Source organism: Rhineura floridana, chromosome 9 (assembly GCF_030035675.1).
Source record: "Rhineura floridana isolate rRhiFlo1 chromosome 9, rRhiFlo1.hap2, whole genome shotgun sequence".
NCBI lineage: Eukaryota > Metazoa > Chordata > Lepidosauria > Squamata > Rhineuridae > Rhineura > Rhineura floridana.
In genome coordinates, this window is record NC_084488.1 from 84,181,386 (window position 1) to 84,202,213 (window position 20,828).

General features: G+C 42.2%; 1 protein-coding gene across 4 annotated transcripts in view; it reads left to right on the plus strand.

The window, feature by feature from the left end:
* The window catches only part of PDE5A (phosphodiesterase 5A), a 108,921-nt gene that overhangs the window by 25,035 nt on the left and 63,058 nt on the right, over positions 1 to 20,828 (plus strand). The gene's annotated exons all lie outside the window — the stretch shown is intronic.

The window sequence follows — 20,828 nt, forward strand, 5'->3', positions numbered from 1 at the left end:
ATAAAGTTTTATGTATGTAGAAAATATGTTACTAAAACATATACAATACAATAAGCCTACCATATAAATCAGGCATAGAATTTGAATCATGGAAAATAAAGAAGACAAGAACGGAATGGGACAATTAAAAAAAAAGAAATGGAAAAAAATAATAAAACAGGGAAGCCATGGAATAATAAAAAAAAGATTTCTGTTAGTATCTTTGTTTTCAGTGTTTACCCAGCAAGACTTTTATATTAAGAACCTCCTATTTATTATTATTTTCATTCTATGTACCACATGGATAATGTTTATTGAAAGGGGGGGAATCTTATAAACAAAGTACAACATATGAGTTTAAGGAATAGGCTTTAAGGAACCTTTCCTTCCCATACAAGGCAGTTAGAGTCCCTGCCATCTATGGCTTGCCAGGATGGTGGTGTCCATTTCTTTGGCAAAACATTTTTTGTCCAGTCTAAACCCAAAGAGTATCATTGTTGCCTTCCCCCCTCAGAGAAATACTAAGCCCATGCTGATTTCCAGCCTACCAGAACATGTTCAAGCAGGTTGGAGGAGGGCAGAGTCATCACTTTAACAGTTAGCTAGCAATTCCATTGTCAGCTCCAGCTGGTTGGAAGGATTTGCCAGTTTCCTAATTCCACAAATGTTTCTGCCCATTTTCTAAAAACTGATTTAGATTAGCTGTTGCCATGCAGGATTTTTTTTCTTTTTGACCTACACTTTGAGTCTGATCCCCAGTGCTGGACACCTGTTTGCCTGCCTATGTATTTATTCTCTATATATGTTTAATATACTGTATACACTGTATATAAATAAGTTGAACAACCAACAGAATAAGTTATCACTTTCTTATGATTTCAGGTGCCATTTTCTAGGATTAGAGTTGGGGGGGGTTGCCCCATGTACATATCTTTACTCTTAGGCTGAATTTCATTTGCCATTTTGTTGCCCATTGACCCAGTGTGTGGAAATCTTTTCAGAACTCTTCAGAATCTGCTTGGGATTTCATCATCCTGAGTAACTTAGTACCATCTGCAAACTTGGCTGCCTCATGGTCTAATCCTGATTTCAGTTTATGGATGAACAAATCTGTCAACTTTGGTTACTCTCAGCTTCTCATTTTCCCAATGTTAAATCCAGTTATCCACATTTCAGCAGCAATTTGCAGTTTGTTTGTTTTTTAAAAAAAAATCCTGAAAATTCACCAGCATTTTGTGTGAATTTTGTATGCAGTTTTGACTAATGTACACATTTTTGCAAGCAATTTCCCCCAAAATAATGCATTTATTTTCACCAATATATGTATTTTTATGCATACTTCCCCCTAATATATGCATTTTTGTATACATTGGTTGGAGAACGGCATCACAAAATTTGGATGAGTGCACATTTTGAAGGATAGCTGTGTTTTGATTTGTATACTGGTTTGAGAAATGTGAATAAGGTCATTAAAATGCAAATAAAATTGAATTTCTCCTCCATCCCTTCAGTTCCTTTATAGTGAGTATTATGCATCTAAAGACTTACTACCTACACCACTAGAAAGCGATGAAGAGAAGTGCTACCTGTTGCCAACAATACAATCCATGTTTACGTGGAAGTAAAGCCCTTTTCAGGCATTTGGTCTCCTCATGTGCAAGCAGGCATGCAAAGAGAAGCTGGGGCATACAGCCAAGCCCTGCTCCTCAGGCATGTCTGTTTAGAGCCCTTCACATGTTTGAGGGCAAAGGTCTGAAGCAGGGAGCCTTTGCTATTTGTGGAGGCACAAATAGAGCTTAACTCTTACTGCGTCTAATGGGATTTACTGTGTTTAGGACTGCAACTTAAACCAAACAAGGTTGCAGTACCCTTGTGTTACACTAGCATTGCAGGGATGCTTCTCCAACATTGCAGGGATGTACACTGGGGCAGATGTTCAGGACTGAAGTAGGTTTACTTGAAACGTATAAGCCTATCAGTAAATACAGAACATTTCCTGTTTCCTGTCTGTCTGTCACACCGTTTTCTGCAGTGTGTAAGCTATCATTGCTTGCTGATCTTGCTCTTAGCATCTATATTTTTTCACTGCCATCACAAGTGCCCTCCTCCCACCTTCTTTTCTGCTTGGCAGACGCTAAAGCTGGCCTTGGGTCAACTAACAACTGAGAAGACCACTGCATGTGGTGATGTCTGGCGTCGGAAGTCTGGTGCATGAAGCCCATGGTTTGCTCATGACATGCTTTCTTTAGACAAGCAGGCCGAAACAAAACAAGAATGTGTCAAGCCCTTGGCTTGCAAGCCTCCATTTATCATAAACTCCAAGGGACCTTGGTGCACAGCTACCATCTAGTCAGTCATCTTGGATCAAAAATGAAATTAAACACCATATTCTCAGATCAAGAGATTCTGGAGCAAACAGACCTCTGTGAATAATTATTTAGCTTTTGTGTGTGTGTGTGTGTGTGTGTGTATGTGTGTGTGTGTATTTATACATATAAAACCTGAAACAATATATGATGAGTTTGGATAGATTTACCCTCAGAAACAAAAACACAGTCCCTGCTGATGCAAAGCAGGCCCTTTGTTCGAAAATGTAAAACAAACTGATAGATGAACAAAGTGGCAAAGGTTGAAAAGGGGGAAGGGAGGGATGTGCTACACTCACTTCTAAGCATTTTAAATTGGAGGGAGCAAGTTTTGGAATGTTTCTTACGGAAAACTGTCCCCCCCCCTTTCCCTTTTAAACTCTCTTACCAGAAGGTTTTCATCACTCTCGCCATAATGCCTTACTGACACATTTCTGGAATGAAGCTTGATCCACTGAATCAGCCCCTAAATTACCATCTGCTTTTAGCTGTTTTTCCTATTTTTTTTGAAAGCCATTAACAACATAAAAACACTCTGACTCCTCGTTCCAAAAGTCCAGAAAACAGACATAACCATTATCATGAAGATCATTCTAACAGATAATTGAAGCTGCTTCAGTTCTGGATGTCACCAATAACAACCCAGAGATTTAAGGCCTTTCTTCAGAGTTATTGAAACCATGCCGCAGGCACATTTCAGCCACTGCACGTTACTCTCGCAAGTTATACTTATTGGCTTAGCCGCCTATGAGCATTCTGGGCAGGATCCACCCCATGTCCTGTGTGTAGATGTCTGTGAACATTTGGAAAGACGGTATGTCGGGACAGAATGGCAGGAACAGCTCATAGTTTTTGAAACCAAACTGAAAGCAAAGACAGGACTTTGTCTCATGCTGCATCCTTCTCTTCTTGCTCCATACATGCTGGTCCACAGGCAGGACCTTTCTACCAGCAACCTCCTCCCCTGTCAGTTCCTTTTGATGTGCAGAGAGCTATGCACATACATTGCAATGAACAGTGCATGGAGTAGAACATGTCCCTGATATTCACTAAATGGCACAGTGGTAATGATGGGGGAGTTGTTTTGCTACTCCTCACTTATTAGATCACAAGAATTCTTGTGACAGTCCTAGAAATACATTTCATGCAGCAGTCACAGTAGCAATGAATGCACCAGTGAAAGTATTTAATTTTGCTAGTTATTAACATACAGGTTTGCTAGTTATTGTTATTATTTCTAACATTTATATCCTCTGCTTCAGTGGCAAAACAGTATTGCTACAGCAGCTTACAAAAGGATTTTAGAAAATACAAATATTACAAAACACATCCCAGGATAAATACTGCAGTCAATAAAGACTTACACCCACTTCAGGGAATTAAAAGCTTTAAAAATCTGAAAAAATAAGAATGTCTTTGGCATTGAAATGCTAGTAAAGTAGGCTCCTGGCAAACCTCCCTGGGGAGGGCATTAGATATTTTGGGCACCACCACCAAAAAGGCTCTCCTGGTTTGCCACTCACCCTACTTCTGATGGTGGGGCGCCCAGAGAAGAATCTCAGATACAGATCTCAGCACAGGGGAGGACTGATATGGGAGAAGATGGTCTAAGAGATACTTGAGTCCTAAGGCTTTAAAGGTAAGCTCAAGAACTTTGAACTGAGCCCGAAAGCAAACAGGGAGCCGAAGAGGACCCCTGTTCTGACCTAATTAGAACTTCCAGACTGCCTTCAAAGGCAGCCCCATGTAGAGTGCATTGCAGTAATCTAATATTGTTCTTTGGATGATAAAAATATATAATAGTCCCCATAATAAAAGCATTGTCTTGAGGGTTGCATTAGTAGTCTGTACAGAACAAATAGAAAAGTAATGCGCATTTATAATGTAAGAAACAGAGCCTGTGGAAAGGCTGTCAGTGTGATGTCAGTACATCTATTTATTTATTTTAGTTTGAGAATCACCCACAACTAAATACTTAGAAACAGAAACACATCCTTTCTGCCACAAAACGGGAAGGCATGTAATGTGATATCCTTTTGTGGTTTTTAAAAAACAACACACTAATATATCTGTTCTTGGAGCAGGAAAGTCAAGAGGAGAAGCTGTAGAAACCTCAGAGATGCCCATTTGATGTTGAGGCCTGTAAATTAAGAAAGGAAACTTACACATCTATCCTAAACAAATTTCTGGGAAGTGTATCAGTCATTTCCACACCATACATTTAAAGCACACTCATACCACTTTAGGAGACATGGCTTCCCCAAAAGAATCCTGGGAATTGTAGTTTGTTAGGGGGTCTCCTAACAACCTTTAGGACCCTTGACAAACTACAGTTCCCAGGATTCTTTGGGGAAATCTATGACTCCTAAAGTGGAATAAGAGTACTTTAAATGTATGGTATTGAATAACCATGAGTGGAAAGAACATCTGCTGAATCAACTTTAAAGCACAAAAGAAAAAGCTGCTCAGGGAGCACTTCAGATTGAACAAGTTCATATCCATGGATGAAATGTTTTTGTTAAAGGAAAAAGATTTGGAGGAATGGGTGGGTGGGTGGGGGTTGAGCAAGAATATTGTGACCCCTCTTGAATTTGTGAGTGTCTTCTGAACCAATTGCATTGGGAAGGATTCTTAAATTATCCAGAAAGCTTCCTGACGAACATAATGCCAGCCTGTTTCCAAGATTCGTAAGATGTTTGCAGCAGGCAAGAAGAAACAAGAGGTGCTTCTGTTGAGTAGATGTAGCAACCAGGCCCACCCCTAAATATATTGTATCAAGTAGGGATATGGGGAACCTGTGGCTTCCATATGTTGTTGGCCTTCAACTCCCATCAGCCTTAGCCAGCCTTCACACTTATCAGGAAATATGGGACTGGGAGCACCAGAACATGTGGAGTGTGACAGGCTCCCTATTCCTGAAGTAAGAGGCCAAGAATGTGGAAACATTTAGATAGGGAGACATAGAGTCTATGGAAGTTCAGCCAGATGGTGTCAGACAGAAGATACAGAGGACAAGAACATTAGAGAAGAGTCCAGGCTGAGACTGTGAGGTCATATCCATTCCATACATTTAAAGCACCCTTATAACACTTTAACAGTCATGGCTTCTCCAAAAGAATCCTGGGAACTGTAGTTTGCTGAGTGCTGGGAATTGTAGTTGTGTGAAGGATCTCCTAAGAACTCTCAGCACCCTTAACAAACTACAGTTTCCAGTATTCTTTGGGAGAAGCCATGACTCTTATTAGTGGTATGAGTGCTTTAAATGTATGGTGTGGATGTGACCCAAGATATGAGCAAATACATAGGTGGAAGGGAGGAGCAGGACAAGGGATACATCAGTGGAATCGGATCATTCATGGGTGATTAGTGGGAATTCAGTGGGAAGGGGGAAAGAAACATGAGAAAAGATAGGTTACATTGAGTATCCTTGATGTGGTCAAAGGGCAGATGCAGTTGATTGAATAAGAGATATCTTCAAGTTTTTTCAACATTATGTAGGACAAAAAAAGGAAAAGAGCCCCATCATCTGCTTTAAAATGTTATAGTTTGCTAGGGTGGCTTGATGATAAAGGGAACAACAAATTTTAAAGGTCAACATTAACAGCTAACTGGTGTGGATTGATTAGTTTTCTGGTTATGAAAAAGGTTTAATTTCCACAGGGGTGAAATAGCAGAGTACATCTAAAATAATAATAATCATGCATTCCACTAGTGAATGTGAACAGGGCCCCTTTGCTCTAAAAGAGACAAAGTCCACTATTCCACTTTAAACAGTCATGCTTCCCCCAAAGAATCCTGGGAAGTATAGTTTGTGAAGGTTGCTGAGAGTTGTTAGGAGGCCTCTATTCCCTTCAGAAAGCTACAATTCCTTGAGTGGTTTAACGATCAATCCCTCTTCCCAGGGAACTCTGGGAACTGCAGGTCTGCAAGAAGAATTGAGGTCTCCTAACACCTCTCAGTACTCTTCACAAACTACACTTCCCAGGATTCTTTGGGAAAAGCCATGACTTGTTTAAAGTGAAATAATGGAATAAATGTACAGTGTGAATGTAGCCAAAGATATATTCCCGGCCCCTTTGAGCATTCCTTGATTTAGAGGATCATTTTTCTTTAGTGTTTTCTTTACTGTAAAATTGTCTCAGGAAGCTTTTTTTTTTTTTTTAAGTGTTTAGCTCAGAAATAACAATGAAAAAAGGGGCTCATGCTCCCTTTGGGGGTTGAAGTAGCTTTCACAGAATTAAATCTGAGATCTGAATGTACAAGAATGCAGCAAGAAGCATCCAGATAAAATAAAACTTTGAAAGCAGCTAGCAATGCTAAAAAAAATGTCTGTGGCCTATGGAGAAAAGCCTACAGGGAACCAGGAAGGGCAATGTCGTTTTTAAGGCTAAAAGTCAGTGAGTCTATTTTAGGGGGGGGAATAATTAGTGAGCATTCAATTCCGTGGCAACTGATATGACAATATAAGCCTTTCTTTTTCACGCAGATGAAATCTTCAGAATCAAACAGTGATGGACATTATGCTCAGTAAAAGCAGAAACAGCTGTCACAGAAGATTTATAGCAGGGATACCCAATGTAGTATCCTCCATATGCTGCTGGACTACAACTCCTATCATACCGGACCATTGGACATGCTGTCGGGGGCTGACTGGAGTTGTAGTCCAACAACATCTGGAATCCACACTGGGTTAGAGGACACATCAGTCAGCAAGCTATACAAGACGTTTATTGCCTCTTTCCAACAAAAACAAAACAGGACACTCTGGACTCCCCCAGATACACCAAAGTCCAGTGGAACCTAGTGACTAAACTGTGTAATGGCACTGCCCATGCAACAGCAGCACTGCAGTAGCAAAGAGGTAGCTGAACGTAGCAACAGTTGTTTGACTACAAGGAGACAGACTTAGAGAGAGAATGGGGTGAAAAGGCTGTAAAATCACAGACGGCCCAGCTTCAGCTGTAACTCTTTGCAACCATAACCTTGAAATAAAGAGGTGTGACACAGGTGAAGCTGGAGGAAAACTTGGGCCACATTTATTAAATTTATTAAACTTAATAACTTAAATAAAATTCAACAACTTTATTCAAATAAACCAAACTATCTGCAGTGTGCCCGTGCAGTTAATCTCCAGGGCGAGACCCACTCTGAAGACTAAAAGGGGGTGACCTACAGTTCTTGACATACAGACTGCTTGTATTCCATGCAGTTGCATCACATGAGCAGGAGTGAGGTTTTGTCACTAAAAGGAGACAGAACCTGACAATTCCAGCCATGTCAGCATGACATGAGAACACAACTTGAACATTGTATGTGTGCATGCTCACATGTACATGTGCAGAATGAAAGCAATTTGACTGCTGCAGCTACTGGACCACCCACCCCTCCTATAGCTAGGGATGGGGAAGAAGTTCAATTCAGTTTGCATTTCATGACTAATCTATAAAATTTGCACTTTCTGAAACAATATGAAATCCAACACACAGCCAACCTTCAAAATTCGCACTTATCTGAATTTTGTGATGCAATTCTCTGACCAATGTTTACAAAAATGCATATATTAGTGGGAAATGTGCATGAAACTAGATATATCAGTGAAAATAACATACAAAAATGCATGTCAAGAGAAGTTGTGTCAAAATTGCATACAAAAATGTATTTATTAGGAGAAGTTTGCACTAAACACTGAAGAATTTCCATGAGGATTAAAAAAAAATATCCACAAATTTCTGCAGAAAGGTGGAAAACTGAATTTAAGATTGGAAAAATGAGAAACAGAGAGCCAAAATGGACAAATCTTCCTATCCTCATCTGCAGCACTTTCCATAGGCCTCTTTTTCCTTTTTTATAACTTAAGAGTGACATTAGAAATGCTGAAAGGCATCAGCTCATTTGGATATCCAAGTTGTGGCCTTACAGCTATTACTTGGGATCATTTTCCCATGAATATAGTGAATGCAAAACTACAGTTGTGTATTATGGCCTGGTTGCATGTCACACCAAGTGAAACCATGACTTAGCACGAGCTTGTAAGCTCTGGGAGAGGAGGTTGTGCTTGCTTTGCTCCTCCCTGGTCATTGTGCTGCAGCAGCACACTGAGCTGTGCTGTAGTTTCTTTCAGTCTGTCATCTGAACCCAGGAGTGTGGTTTAACTCTCCAGGACAAACCACCAGCCATAAACAATAAGACCAACCTTGGTTACACAGCTCATGGTCAGTCTGGAGAAAGCTAAATCATGAGCATGGGTTCACATGACACACTTAGCCTTTACATACCAGCACAGCAGCAAAGGTTCTGGAACGGGTGGTTGCCGGCCAGCTCCAGGGGCTCTTGGATGACACTGATTCTTGATCCATTTCAATCCGGTTTTAGGCCCGGTTTTGGCACCGAAACAGCCTTGGTCGCCCTGTACGATGACCTTTGTCGGGAGAGGGACAGGGGGAGTGTGACTTTGTTGATTCTCCTTGATCTCTCAGCTGCTTTTGATACCATCGACCATGGTATCCTTCTGGGGAGACTCACGGAGTTGGCAGTCGGGGGTACTGCTTGGCAGTGGCTCCGCTCCTACTTGGTGGGTCGTCACCAGAAGGTAGTGCTTGGGGAACACTGCTCGACACCCTGGACTCTCCATTGTGGAGTCCCGCAGGGATCGGTACTGTCCCCCATGCTTTTCAACATCTACATGCAGCCGCTGGGTGCGGTCATCAGGAGTTTTGGGGTGCGTTGTCATCAGTATGCTGATGACACGCAACTCTATTTCTCCTTTTCATCCTCTTCAGGTGAGGCTGTTAACGTGCTAAACCATTGCCTGACCGCGATAATGGACTGGATGGGGGCTAACAAACTGAAGCTCAATCCAGACAAGACCGAGACGCTGTTGGTGAGTGCCTTTACTGCCCAGATGGAGGATGTTCATCCTGTTCTTGATGGGGTTACACTCCCCTTGAAGGAACAGGTTCGTAGCTTGGGAGTTCTTTTCGATCCTTCCTTGTCTCTCGAGGCCCAGGTGGCCTCGGTGGCACGGAACGCTTTTTACCATCTTCGACTGGTAGCCCAGCTACGTCCCTATCTGGACAGTGATGACCTCGCCTCAGTTCTTCACGCTCTGGTAACTTCTAGGTTGGACTACTGCAATGCGCTCTACGTTGGGCTGCCCTTGAAGATAGTTCGGAAACTACAGCTAGTCCAGAATGCAGCAGCCAGACTACTGACGCGGACCAGAAGGTCCGCTCATATAACACCTGTTCTGGCCCGTCTGCACTGGCTTCCTATTTGTTTCCGGGCTAAATTCAAAGTGCTGGTTTTGACTATAAAGCCCTACACGGCATGGGACCGCAATACCTGGTGGAACGCCTCTCCCAATACGAACCTACCCGTACACTGCGCTCGACATCTAAGGCCCTCCTCCGAGTCCCATCCCATCGAGAAGCTCGGAGGGTAGTGACCAGAACCAGGGCCTTCTCGGTGGTGGCCCCCGAATTGTGGAATAGTCTCCCCGATGAGGTATGCCTGGCGCCGACGCTGCTATCTTTTCGGCGCCAGGTGAAAACCTTTTTATTCTCCCAGGCATTTTAAAATGTATTTTAATAATTGTTTTTATAGTGTATTTTAAACAGTATCTTATTATTGTGATATTTTGATGTTGCTTGGTTTTTGTTGCTTGTTGTTTTGATTTTTGATTCTGTTATATTTACTGTATTTATATATCTTGCTTGTTTTATCTTTTATGTACACGGCCCAGAGAGCCTTTTTGGCTTAGGGCGGTATATATATTAAATAAAATAAAATAAATAAATAAATAAAACAATCAAGGAAGAAGGAGTGGCCATGATCTCCTCCTGGCACCTGTGCATTTGTGCTAAGCCATCACCTGGCTTAGCAAGGCATGTGAACCAGGCCTGTAATGCAGTGTGGGCTCTGTCTTTGTGCTCTGCTTCTTGAAGAACCCCCCCCCAAAGGTTCACTGATGTGTTTTAAACTTACAAAACAAGGTAAATTCTTAGGAACCGAACACAAACTGTGACATCAGAAGCTTCCCAAAGACGATAGTGTGATGCAGTAAAATGCTTCTGCCACTTCCCTTTCCCCTCCAAAAAGTATAGACTGAGCCAATTAAAAAAAAATGATCAGGATACCATGAGCATTGGGATCCACTTTTCTGAAGAACTGGCATGCATGGAACCTTTCATACAAATGACTCCATCCCCACGTTTATAGATGGTGCAGACTATATCACTTGCCCAACATTTGAAATGGATTGTTGAAACGGATTTCTAGAACAAAGGGATTGGCACCAAACATCCCTCCTATATATTAGTTAGTCATTGCATAGCTTGATCTGAATTTCCACAAATAGGCTCCCCTATCCCCACATTTTTCCCAGAACTACTGGCCTGCCAGAGAATCACTACATGGTGATAGTTCCAGGCTGTGCTTAGAGAGATGTAGAAGACTTCAAGGTCTGGATCTTGTCTGTGGACCTCATATCATCTATTCCATGTGCAAAGAGCCTTGCACATTTTGAGCTTAAATTTATTTACAAGTTTTAAAGTTTTATATATATATCTAAACTATTACTAATTGAACTCCTATTCTAACATACAGAGCCCAAGACCTTGCTGGCATGCATGGTATCATCCAAACTATGTTTGTGTTAAATGGGTAAACTGTCTCCTGAAGGCTTGAAGAAATCCTCTAGAGTTGTGTGTGTCATTTCTTAATTGCCTGGCTTTAAGAGACTTTCTGCTAGCATGGGCCAGGCTTATTACTACAAAGCAAATACTTTCAGTTTGCTTGGAGTTGCACCAGTTCAAATGAGTTCTGAATCTGGATTAGCTGGTTATAGAAAATAATTTCTTTTCATTGTTCATCCAGTCAAGGATGTTAACATTCCTTTAAACTAAAAATGTTGAGACTTATTGCCCAAGAGAGTCCTCAGCATGGGTCTGTTTCTTCCCATTTTTCACAGTCCCACATATAACAAGTCCAGGGACCTGCAGTTAGATCTAAAGAATAAAGGAGCCTGCATATAGTTTACATGCTTTCCATTGTCAAAGAGAAACCTGCAGGGCTAATAAGGAGCAACTGAATTGTCTTTTTAGGCTATATTAACATAGCCTTTTTTACTGTTTCCTCATAGCACTTTAAGAACCACAAGCTTCCCTTTCATGGCAGGAAACATGTTTACATAGGGTGAAAGTGTTCTCCTTTTGGATTCTTCAGTGCCTGCGATACCATTGAAATGGATTCAGCTTTCTGTGGGTCAAGGTTAATAAAAATAAAAAGGCTAGTGTTGTGTGTGCACCTGTGGACTGGTGTCAGAGCACATCGGGAAGTTTACTTACACTCCCAAGCAAGCTACAGTGCTTAATACTGGGGATAGTATTCAGTGCTGGTTCTATTCAGAGCAGACCCTCTGAAGTTAATAGACATGACTAACTTAGGTTCATTAATTTCAATGGGTCTACAACTTAGCTTTGGAATTCTAAAATGAGAGCCAGTGACTCAATAATAATAGACAGAATAGAAAGTAGTGAAGGATACAGTAAAAATCCTACAAAAGCGTACTGTAGCGTTCACAGTACTAGCTAGGGTTGCCAGGTTCAGTCCCTGAGACTGATCCTGTATCTTTAGGAGAAGAGCAAGTCAGCCAAGTGCAGGTGTTCTTGCAACCCGTAATGGGAAAAACCACAAGGTGGAATTCTCCCTCCCCCCCCTGCACAAGTTTTAAAGATATAGAAGACACCTTGGAGGCCAGGCCTATACTTGTAGTCCTATACTTGCCTTCTCATTAGGTTCAGTGGGGATCTGATTCTTCAGAAAATGGTATACAATTGCACCGTAAAACACTGCTCTGAGCTGGTGTAGATAAGGGTAGGAGAGGAGAAAACAGGACCATGACTAGGATTGTTCCATTTTTTCTGATCAAACTTTTGTGCCTTTAACAACTACTGTACAAGAAAGGCAGAAAATTAACAGGTGCAACCATTGGTTGCTTTCTGCCTCTCTTGAATCTGTTTAGAGCCATAGAATCTCTACCAGGAAAAAGAAGGCAGACTTATCCTTGGTGGAGTTATTGAGGCACCCACTTACATGTTGAACTTGTTGAGCAGAATTGGTTCCATTCCTGTGCAGATCTCCACTAAGAGTCATCTCACGGTGAAAGAAAATTCAGAATGCAACTTCATTATTCTGGGAATTGCTGAGATGTCTAAAAGCACACCTATTTATTAAAGCTGTGGGTGCAGTAGATGTTGGTGAGAGCTGGAGATTTGCTGGCCTGGAGAATGATCTGGAGAAAATGGATGAAACTGTGCAAATGCATGGGGAGCTGTGAGGCATTTAGCTAGAAATTTATAACAGGAGTTTTGTGGGTGGCTGTGGGGTGTTTTCTTCTGTGAAACTGCCATGTTATCTGTTCTGTGTGGTGGCTGTTGTATAGAGATAAAAGGAACTTGACGTATGGCAATCTGGACTGAGTGTTCTTTGAGGTATGATCAAAAATAAGGAAACTTCCCTTAAATTAAAAGATGCTCAATAGTCCTGTCTTGGAAATTTGAGAGCAGCTGCATGATGTATAAGATGTCTGAAATGATGGGATTGCATATCAATTTTGTCTCTGTATTTGTTTTTGTTTTTTCAGTGTCTTGCCAAGATGGGTTGTCGTTGTTGTTTTCAAAACCTTCTTTAAATTGTGTTGCTTGTGTGAAGCCTGGAGTAGTTTACCATTAACTTAAAAAGAGCAAAGTTGGTTTTTGTGCTGTGGGGCTGACAATAAAACCTGTATTTAAAAAATTTTTGAGACCATGCTTGCTACTGACTAACTTCACAGAACAATGACCTTATTTGTGTTGTCGGCAGCTTGGAGAGGCTGGTGTGAGAGTGAGTAAAGAAGCCTATAAATCATCATCTAACCCACTGAGATACAGAAAGTGTTTTTCCACCCAGTTTTACAACTCAGCTATTAGAACATTTGTGTTTAATGTGTGAGCACACTTTTCCGTATGTATGCCTTGCAAAATATCTTCTATTGAGGTCCACATTAATAGCTAAAGGCATTGCTTCCTTTTTTGTAACCCTTCCAAACTGCAGTGATCACAAATCTGTTTCTGGTGGATTCTAGGCAACAACCCCTTGCTGTTAACGTGCTAAAGCCGCTAAACTGAATTACAGCCTTCTGTATTGTATATATCATCTTGGTTTCCTGGTGGTGCAAAGCTCATGAGAAACAACAAATAAAACTTTCTTCGCTCCTACCTAGGGTTGCCAGGTTCAGGGCCTGAGACTGATCCTGTATCTTTAGGAGAAGAGAAAGTCAGCCAAGTATAGGTGTTCTTGCAACACTGTAATGGGAAAAACCACAAGGTGGAATTCTCCCTTCCCCCTGCACAACTTTTAAAGATACTGAAGACCTCTTGGAGGCCAGGCCTGGCAACCCTACACCTACCAGGTTGTGTTTAGAATATCTGAGGACCTGTGATTGGGAGTTCCAGATATGGAGAGCTTCCAGCCATCTTGCAAGGGGAGATGGAAACACACTTGAGCTTCTGAGCCACTGTATGATTTTTTTAAAAAACTTTTAACATGAATACTGCAATCCAATACATGTCCATTGGGTTCAATGGGACTTACTTCCAGGTAACTGTGTATGGAATTGCATCCTCAGCCCCGCCCCCCACGTCCTTCCCTTCTGTGCAGGGGTGTATCTGGACTGGGCTTTAGGGCCAAACTCCAGGACCCCAAAGCCCAGGAGGCTTCCAAATGACCTCCCATAGTGTGTTAGATGATGTGAGCTGTGGCAAATAAGCCTGGCATCAGCATCTGGGCTGGCATCAGCTTGAGCAGCAGGGCTGGTGGTGATCGCCATATTATTCTTTCTTGCTGTATTTAAAGATTTGATTAAATTTAATATTTATACCCCGTTTTCCTGTCAAAAGAATACTCAAAAGCAGCTTACGATATAAAACAGCAAAAAATACAATAAAAAATACTAAATTACATATTCACTATAGTGATATCAAGAACAATAATATGTTCCAGCTGCTGTTCCCCTTACTGTCCCCAGCAAAGCAATCTCTCCAGGTCTCCAACCGAGATTTCCCCCCAAAGACCACTCCAAAGCAGTGTTCTTCCCCCTCGGCATCTGCCCAAAGTCAGCCATCACCCAGGCATCAGCCCTTCACATCCATAGCTGTCCTTGGGCTGTTTTGAACACTGCCTGGCCTGACAGTCAATGTGCATCCCCTCCATTTCACAGTCCACCAGCATCTTGCATACCAGCATTTTATTATTTATTTTATTTTATTTATATCCTGCCCTTCCTCCCAGTAGGAGCCCAGGGTGGCAAACAAAAGCTCTAAAAACACTAAAACATCATAAAAACAGATTTTAAAATGCAGTACTTCTAAAAGCATATTAAAACATATTTATATGTTCTGCATATGCTCACAGTATTTTTTTATGTATAAAAAATCAAGTTTACATTTTTTTTGTATATTCTAACATACTAGGAAATCAGATGCATGGAATAGTCAGGGGGAAGGGAAAAGAAAAGTGTTAATTTGGCACTTTGCAATGGAAGGAATACACACAACCATCTATGTGGGTGTAAGTCCAGGGTCTAAAATTCCCTAGCTGCACCACTGCTTCTGTGATTAAAAAAACCCCAGCTCCCAGTGCTGAGCAGTGTTCCCTCCCAATATACAGATTCTACCATCATAGCCTTGTATGAATGGCTGGAAGTGGACTGAAAGTGACTAAGTTCCACCCAGTATGCAACTTTTGAGGGACGGGGCAAATCTCCAGTCTGCATGTGGAACTGCAGGCTTTCATCTGTAGAGATCCCACTAACCATCTGGAGCAACAATCTGCAGTCCTGGCTTATTTATTTTTTGTTCAACTGGTTCTGGGATTCAACGATAAAATGGCCAATGAGTGCTTCTGTAGCTTCTACATTTAATATGAATGGAAAAGATAAATTGAAAAGTAAATGGATATTAGTTGTCCATTAGTGTTTGGAATGACGAGTTTAACTGGGTGCCAGTTTGCTGTGGCCTCTTGAGGGAGGCATGGACATTTTTGCTGCAGGATTTTGGTTAGGCTTAAATGTCAGTTCAAGCCATCTGTATAATTGAAGTATGTATTGCTGCTGTGTCCATTTCCTACAATCTGGTCACATTCTTACTAACCATGGTACCCTTTGGTCAATTTTAGAAGAGATTTTTTTTTATCTCACTTCTGCCTGATGATGTCACATGAGCCTGAATTATGCATGTTCAAATGATAATGTTTTCACACTATACCGAAGTTTTTCACAGCTTAAGAATAAATGTCTCCAGGATGAGAGCCTAGATGCTATATATAGAGAGACAGATAACTATCTGTAATTGGTAATGAAATTTACCTCTTTTAAGACCTTCATGCAGTTTATCAGTCTTGTACTACCCACAGCGGCTATGTTCTCAGTAGCAGCTGGTGGAACTTACCTGGCTTCCCCCGCCCTGACCCTGACCTCCCTGCCACCTTGCTCCCTCCCGGTTACTGGCATTGACCTCCCTGTTGGGAAGACAGGGAAGCCATGCTGCCTCGCAGGCCACTACTGGAGGCAGGATGCCTCTGAATGCCAGTTGCTGGGAATCGCAAGGGAAGAGAGTGAGGTTGCGGTCCCATGGGCACCTCTTTGGGGCCACATCTTCACCTTACATTTAAAGCAGTATTAGACCACTTTAATAGCCATGGCTGACCCCAAAGATTCCTGGGAACTGTAGTTTGTTAAGGATGCTAAGAGTTCAGTGGCATATGGACTGGGATAAGGTCTTTACTTAAAACTTGTGTTGAAAGAGGAAAGTCTTGAGCAGGCACCAATAAGACAATAGAGATGGGATTGGATCCAGACTTTGGTAATATCCACACCATACATTTAAAGCACTTATACCACTTTAACAGGCATGGCTCCTCTCCAAAGCATCCTGGGAACTGTAGTTTTTAAGGGTGGCGAGAGTTTATTTATTTATTTATTTATTTATTAAATTTATTAGTCACCCATCTGGCTGGCTGTCCAGCCACTCTGGGTGACATACAAAATAAAAACATACAAATACATTAAAACCTTAAAAATCTCAATAATAATAATAAAACCTAACCCACCCCAAAAGCCTGGCTGAAGAGCCAGGTCTTCAAGGCCCAGCAGAAGCTCATCATAGAGGGGGCATGGCGGAGATCATGTGGGAGGGAATTCCACAAAGTGGGGGCCACAATTGAAAAAGCCCTCTCCCTAGTTCTCACCAGTCTAGCTGTTTTAACTGGTGGGATGGAGAGAAGGCCTTTTGAGGCTGATCTTGTTGAGCGGCATCCCTGATGATGTTGGAGGCGCTCCTTCAGATAGAGTTCGGTGAGAAATGCAGGGGGAGAGGGGCTGGACTATCCTGCAGCAGATGCTGCTTTCTGGTGGCTTTATAACTAACCAAGAGATGCCCCCATCCTACACTTCTCTTCAGAAATTGCTTTCTTCTGCACATAACTTTGAAAGAAGGTAGAGAGGCAGTGAGGCAGCTCAAGCCCTTAGTGCTAAGAATAAGTGGGGTGAGATTGGGCTAATGGTTACACTGCTATTTCACTTTGAAAAAGGCAAGTAGAAAGCACTTCAGATTCTATGTGAAGGTAAGCCCTTAGAACAAGCCATCTTGCTATTTTCATTTCCTCCAAACTGCAAGGGGTACATCAAACGTTGCTCATCTGACTCAATTACCTCTCTGCAGGAGGTCCCAAGAATATCAGATACGGATGTATTAAAGGAGTACTCCCTTTGAGACTTTCCATTAATGCTCACAGAACAGTGACTGCTATGTCAGGAAACTTGAAATCCAGCAGAGCTATTATATGTACACAAAAATCAGCCAGGCATTTCAAGTCACTTGAAGTTAAACAGTTGCTTAGAAACAAGAGAGAGAGAGAGAGAGAGAGAGCTTGCTTTCCCCATCTGAGTTAAATGAACTTCAGGAGTTTTCAGCATAAACTCAAGGAGATGATGTGACTTAGACTATTGGCAGCCATAGGAAAGCCTTTCCTTGTGCTGACACCACATGCAAACAGAAGAGAATTGTTTTTATTATATAATCTGCTTGTTTTTGTCTTGCTCCCTATCAACTTGATTTTATGTAAGCCACCTTGTGTGCTTTTATCGATAGATAATGACAGCATTTAGAACAGGGGAGGGGAAGCTGAGGCCTGTGGGCCACGCATGGGCCTCTCTGACTGGCCCTCAGGGCACTCGCTTCACTGTGCCCTGCTCCACACTCTCCTTGAGTGGTTGGTTGGGCTGGAATGTGTACTTGAACTGGGATATTGTCTCTTGCTTGCCTGGATGGAGAGAGGTGCGCATGTGCAGAAACGCAGAAGCAGCTTGCCAAGTGTGGCAGAGTTTCTATGCTAGCTTCTCAGCGGGGGGGGGGTCATCGTTGCTTACTGAGAAAGAGAAGAGGAATGGGGAGGCAGTGGGTTGGTCGCCGGTGCATTTGCACCGCACCGGAGCCAATCTGGTGCTCCTACCAGTGCGTTCACACTGCACCAGCCTCCCCACTGCCTCATCCTCCCCCGCTCAGTAAGCAATAGTGATCCACCTGCTATGAAAACAGCGCAGCGGCTCCGCCCCACCCAGAGAGCTGCTTTTGCAGAAACCTCTGACTTTTGTGTGTGTGGAATGTAGCCAACTGTACAAAGGTAAGACTCGCATCCATTGTTTAACCCACTTTTGCCTCTAACCCTGTCCATGCCTGGCCCCCACCATGGAAAGTTGCCTACAAGGGAATGTGGCCCTCAAGCTGAAAATGTTCCCTAACCCCAGAGTTAAAAGTTGCCAGGCCCAGCCTCTGAGAGGTCTTCTGTATCTTTAAAAGTTGTGCAGTGGGAAAGGAGAATTCCACCTTGTGGTTTTTCCCATTACAGTGTTGCAAGAACACCTGCACTTGGCTGACTTTCTCTTCTCCTAAAGATACAGGATCAGTCTCAGGCCATGAACCTGGCAACCCTAATGCAGTGGCAGGTGGCGGCTGCCATGTCAGTGGGGCAGGAGCTCCTGGAAAGTTTGGATTAAAGCCTGGAGCGGATTCTACTGCCGCACGGACATGGGAGCCATCAGCCGCCACTGCATCTGTGTAGTTCCTGGTGGATAAAGCTGCTACCACCAGCCACAATGTGCGTAGAGCTTCCTGCTGAAAGTAAGCAGGAATGTGTCTAAAAGGTGTGTGTGTGGTATATTGCTGCTTCCTTCATATCTGCAGTACTCCATTGAGTTTTCTTCTTTTCTGCATGATAATATTAACAATATTACTTTGAGCACTGATGCTTTGTAGCACACTGAAAACATTTAGAAATCTCTTCTCACTTGAACTGGTGGCTGCTGTAACATCAAAAGCCACATTTTGTCCTAACAGGAAGAATTGACCAATGGATTGAGCATTGGATTAGGAGAACAAAATGACATTTTGGGGTCTGCCAGTCCATTTTGTCAAAATCTCTGACATGGAGCAATCATAGGTCCAGACTAGTTGAGATGTTATATATGTTTTTTCATTTAACATGTACATTTTTAAAAAAAATGCAAACGACAGCTACTTCAGCAAGGGTGATAATTACCAGGTGTGCAGTGGACAGGGAATTTAACTCATTCTTCCTTTGCAGTGGTCCTGATGAAAACCCGTCCTCCAAGCTGCTATCTGCATTGGGAGGAAAGCTCTGGAGAAGTGATTTTTTAAGCCAGGTCTGCAGCAGGGGAGGAGAGGATTTAACTTCCTTTCCCTGCCTTCTGTGCATTTTTTAAAACGTGCATATTTACTGCATAAATGCATTTCAGTTTGGCCCTCAGGCTAGAAATAGATGTGACAGAAGATGTGGTGGTGACTGTTGCTGAAAACTGTAGCCCTGGAATCTCCTCTGGTAGTACATATTATATGATGTAACATCAGTGTCCTCAGAGTTTCCATTCTCCTGAAAGCAGCAGCCACAGAAGTGAAACGGGTGGGGAAAACTGGAGGACAATAATACAACACCACACATTTTGAATTACTAGACATCGTGGGGGAGCATGAAGGAGGAGGCTGCTGTTTCTGGTGATAGACATTCTTCTTCTGTAACATCTAGTTCCTGCCCATATTTGTCAACACAATCTATTGTAAAACAGATCTGATATTTCCTCACCACAGCCCATGTTGTCTCATGTATTCTTGACTCATGCCTAAACACAAGCTAAGAGGCACTTTTAGAATGTGGCACTTTTAGAATGTGGCACAGCTGGTGTAGGGAGAGTGTATTGATCAGGGGTAGCCAACATGGTGCCCTCCAGATGTTATGGACTACAATTCCTATCATCCCTGACTATTGGCCAAACTGGCTGGGCTCATGGGAATTGTAGTCCAAAATATCTGGAGGGCATCACATTGGCTACCCCCAGTGCAGATTGTGTTGTTTGAAGCTGACCTGAACATAATTTGCAAATAATAACCTATTCAAGGTTAGCACATATACCCACACATACTTTTATGGATGGAAACACTGAATTTGGGATATAGCAACTATAAGTATAAGGCCACATAATAAATTATGTATGAGCAAGGGTTTGTTCAGTTCCAGATCTAGCAAATTTAAATCCAGTAGATTTCTTGTTCAGCTGTCATGAACACATCCCTCTGATGGAGTTTAAGAGAAGAGAAAACAGGCTTAGAATGGAGTGGGGCGTTCTTTGTCTGATATCTTGCAAACCAGTGAACTATATGTACTCAGAAGCCAAAGAAGATTTTTATAGATGCTCTATAGGTCCATACCCTTGTATAGTATGTATTTCTGTAGTGCCTCACAAAACACCTGGTGCAGTAGGGAGATAATGTACTTGTTTAATTTTAATGGATTCCTTTGGCTCCAATCCACACAAAGCAAAGTAGCAGCTGCAGTCTTTGCTTGTTACTCTGGAAGCAAATCCAACTGTGTCAGTGGGATTTATTTATTTATTTATTTATTTATTTATTTATTGTGCTTTTATACCGCCCTTTAGCAATAAGCTCTCAGGGCGGTGTACAACAATAAAAACAGGTTAAAATACAAGTGAGTATAAATAAAATGCACTATAAAACATATGTGAAAACAAGATTGCAACAAAAAAAATTAAAATTAACATTTGAAATTTAAAATTTAAATTTAAAAAGCCTGGGCAAAGAGGTAGGTCTTTACCTGGCGCCGAAAAGATAACAAAGAAGGCGCCAGGCGTATCTCGTCAGGGAGGTCATTCCATAATTCGGGAGCCACTACTGAGAAGGCCCTAGTTCTAGTTATTGCTCTCCGGGCCTCGCTATGCGTTGGAACCCGGAGAAGGGCCTTCGACATCAAGCGCAGCGAGCGGGTAGATACATAGCGGGAGAGGGGTTCCGCCAGGTATTGCGGTCCGATGCCGTTAAGGGCTTTATAGGTAAGAACCAACACTTTGAATCTGGCCCA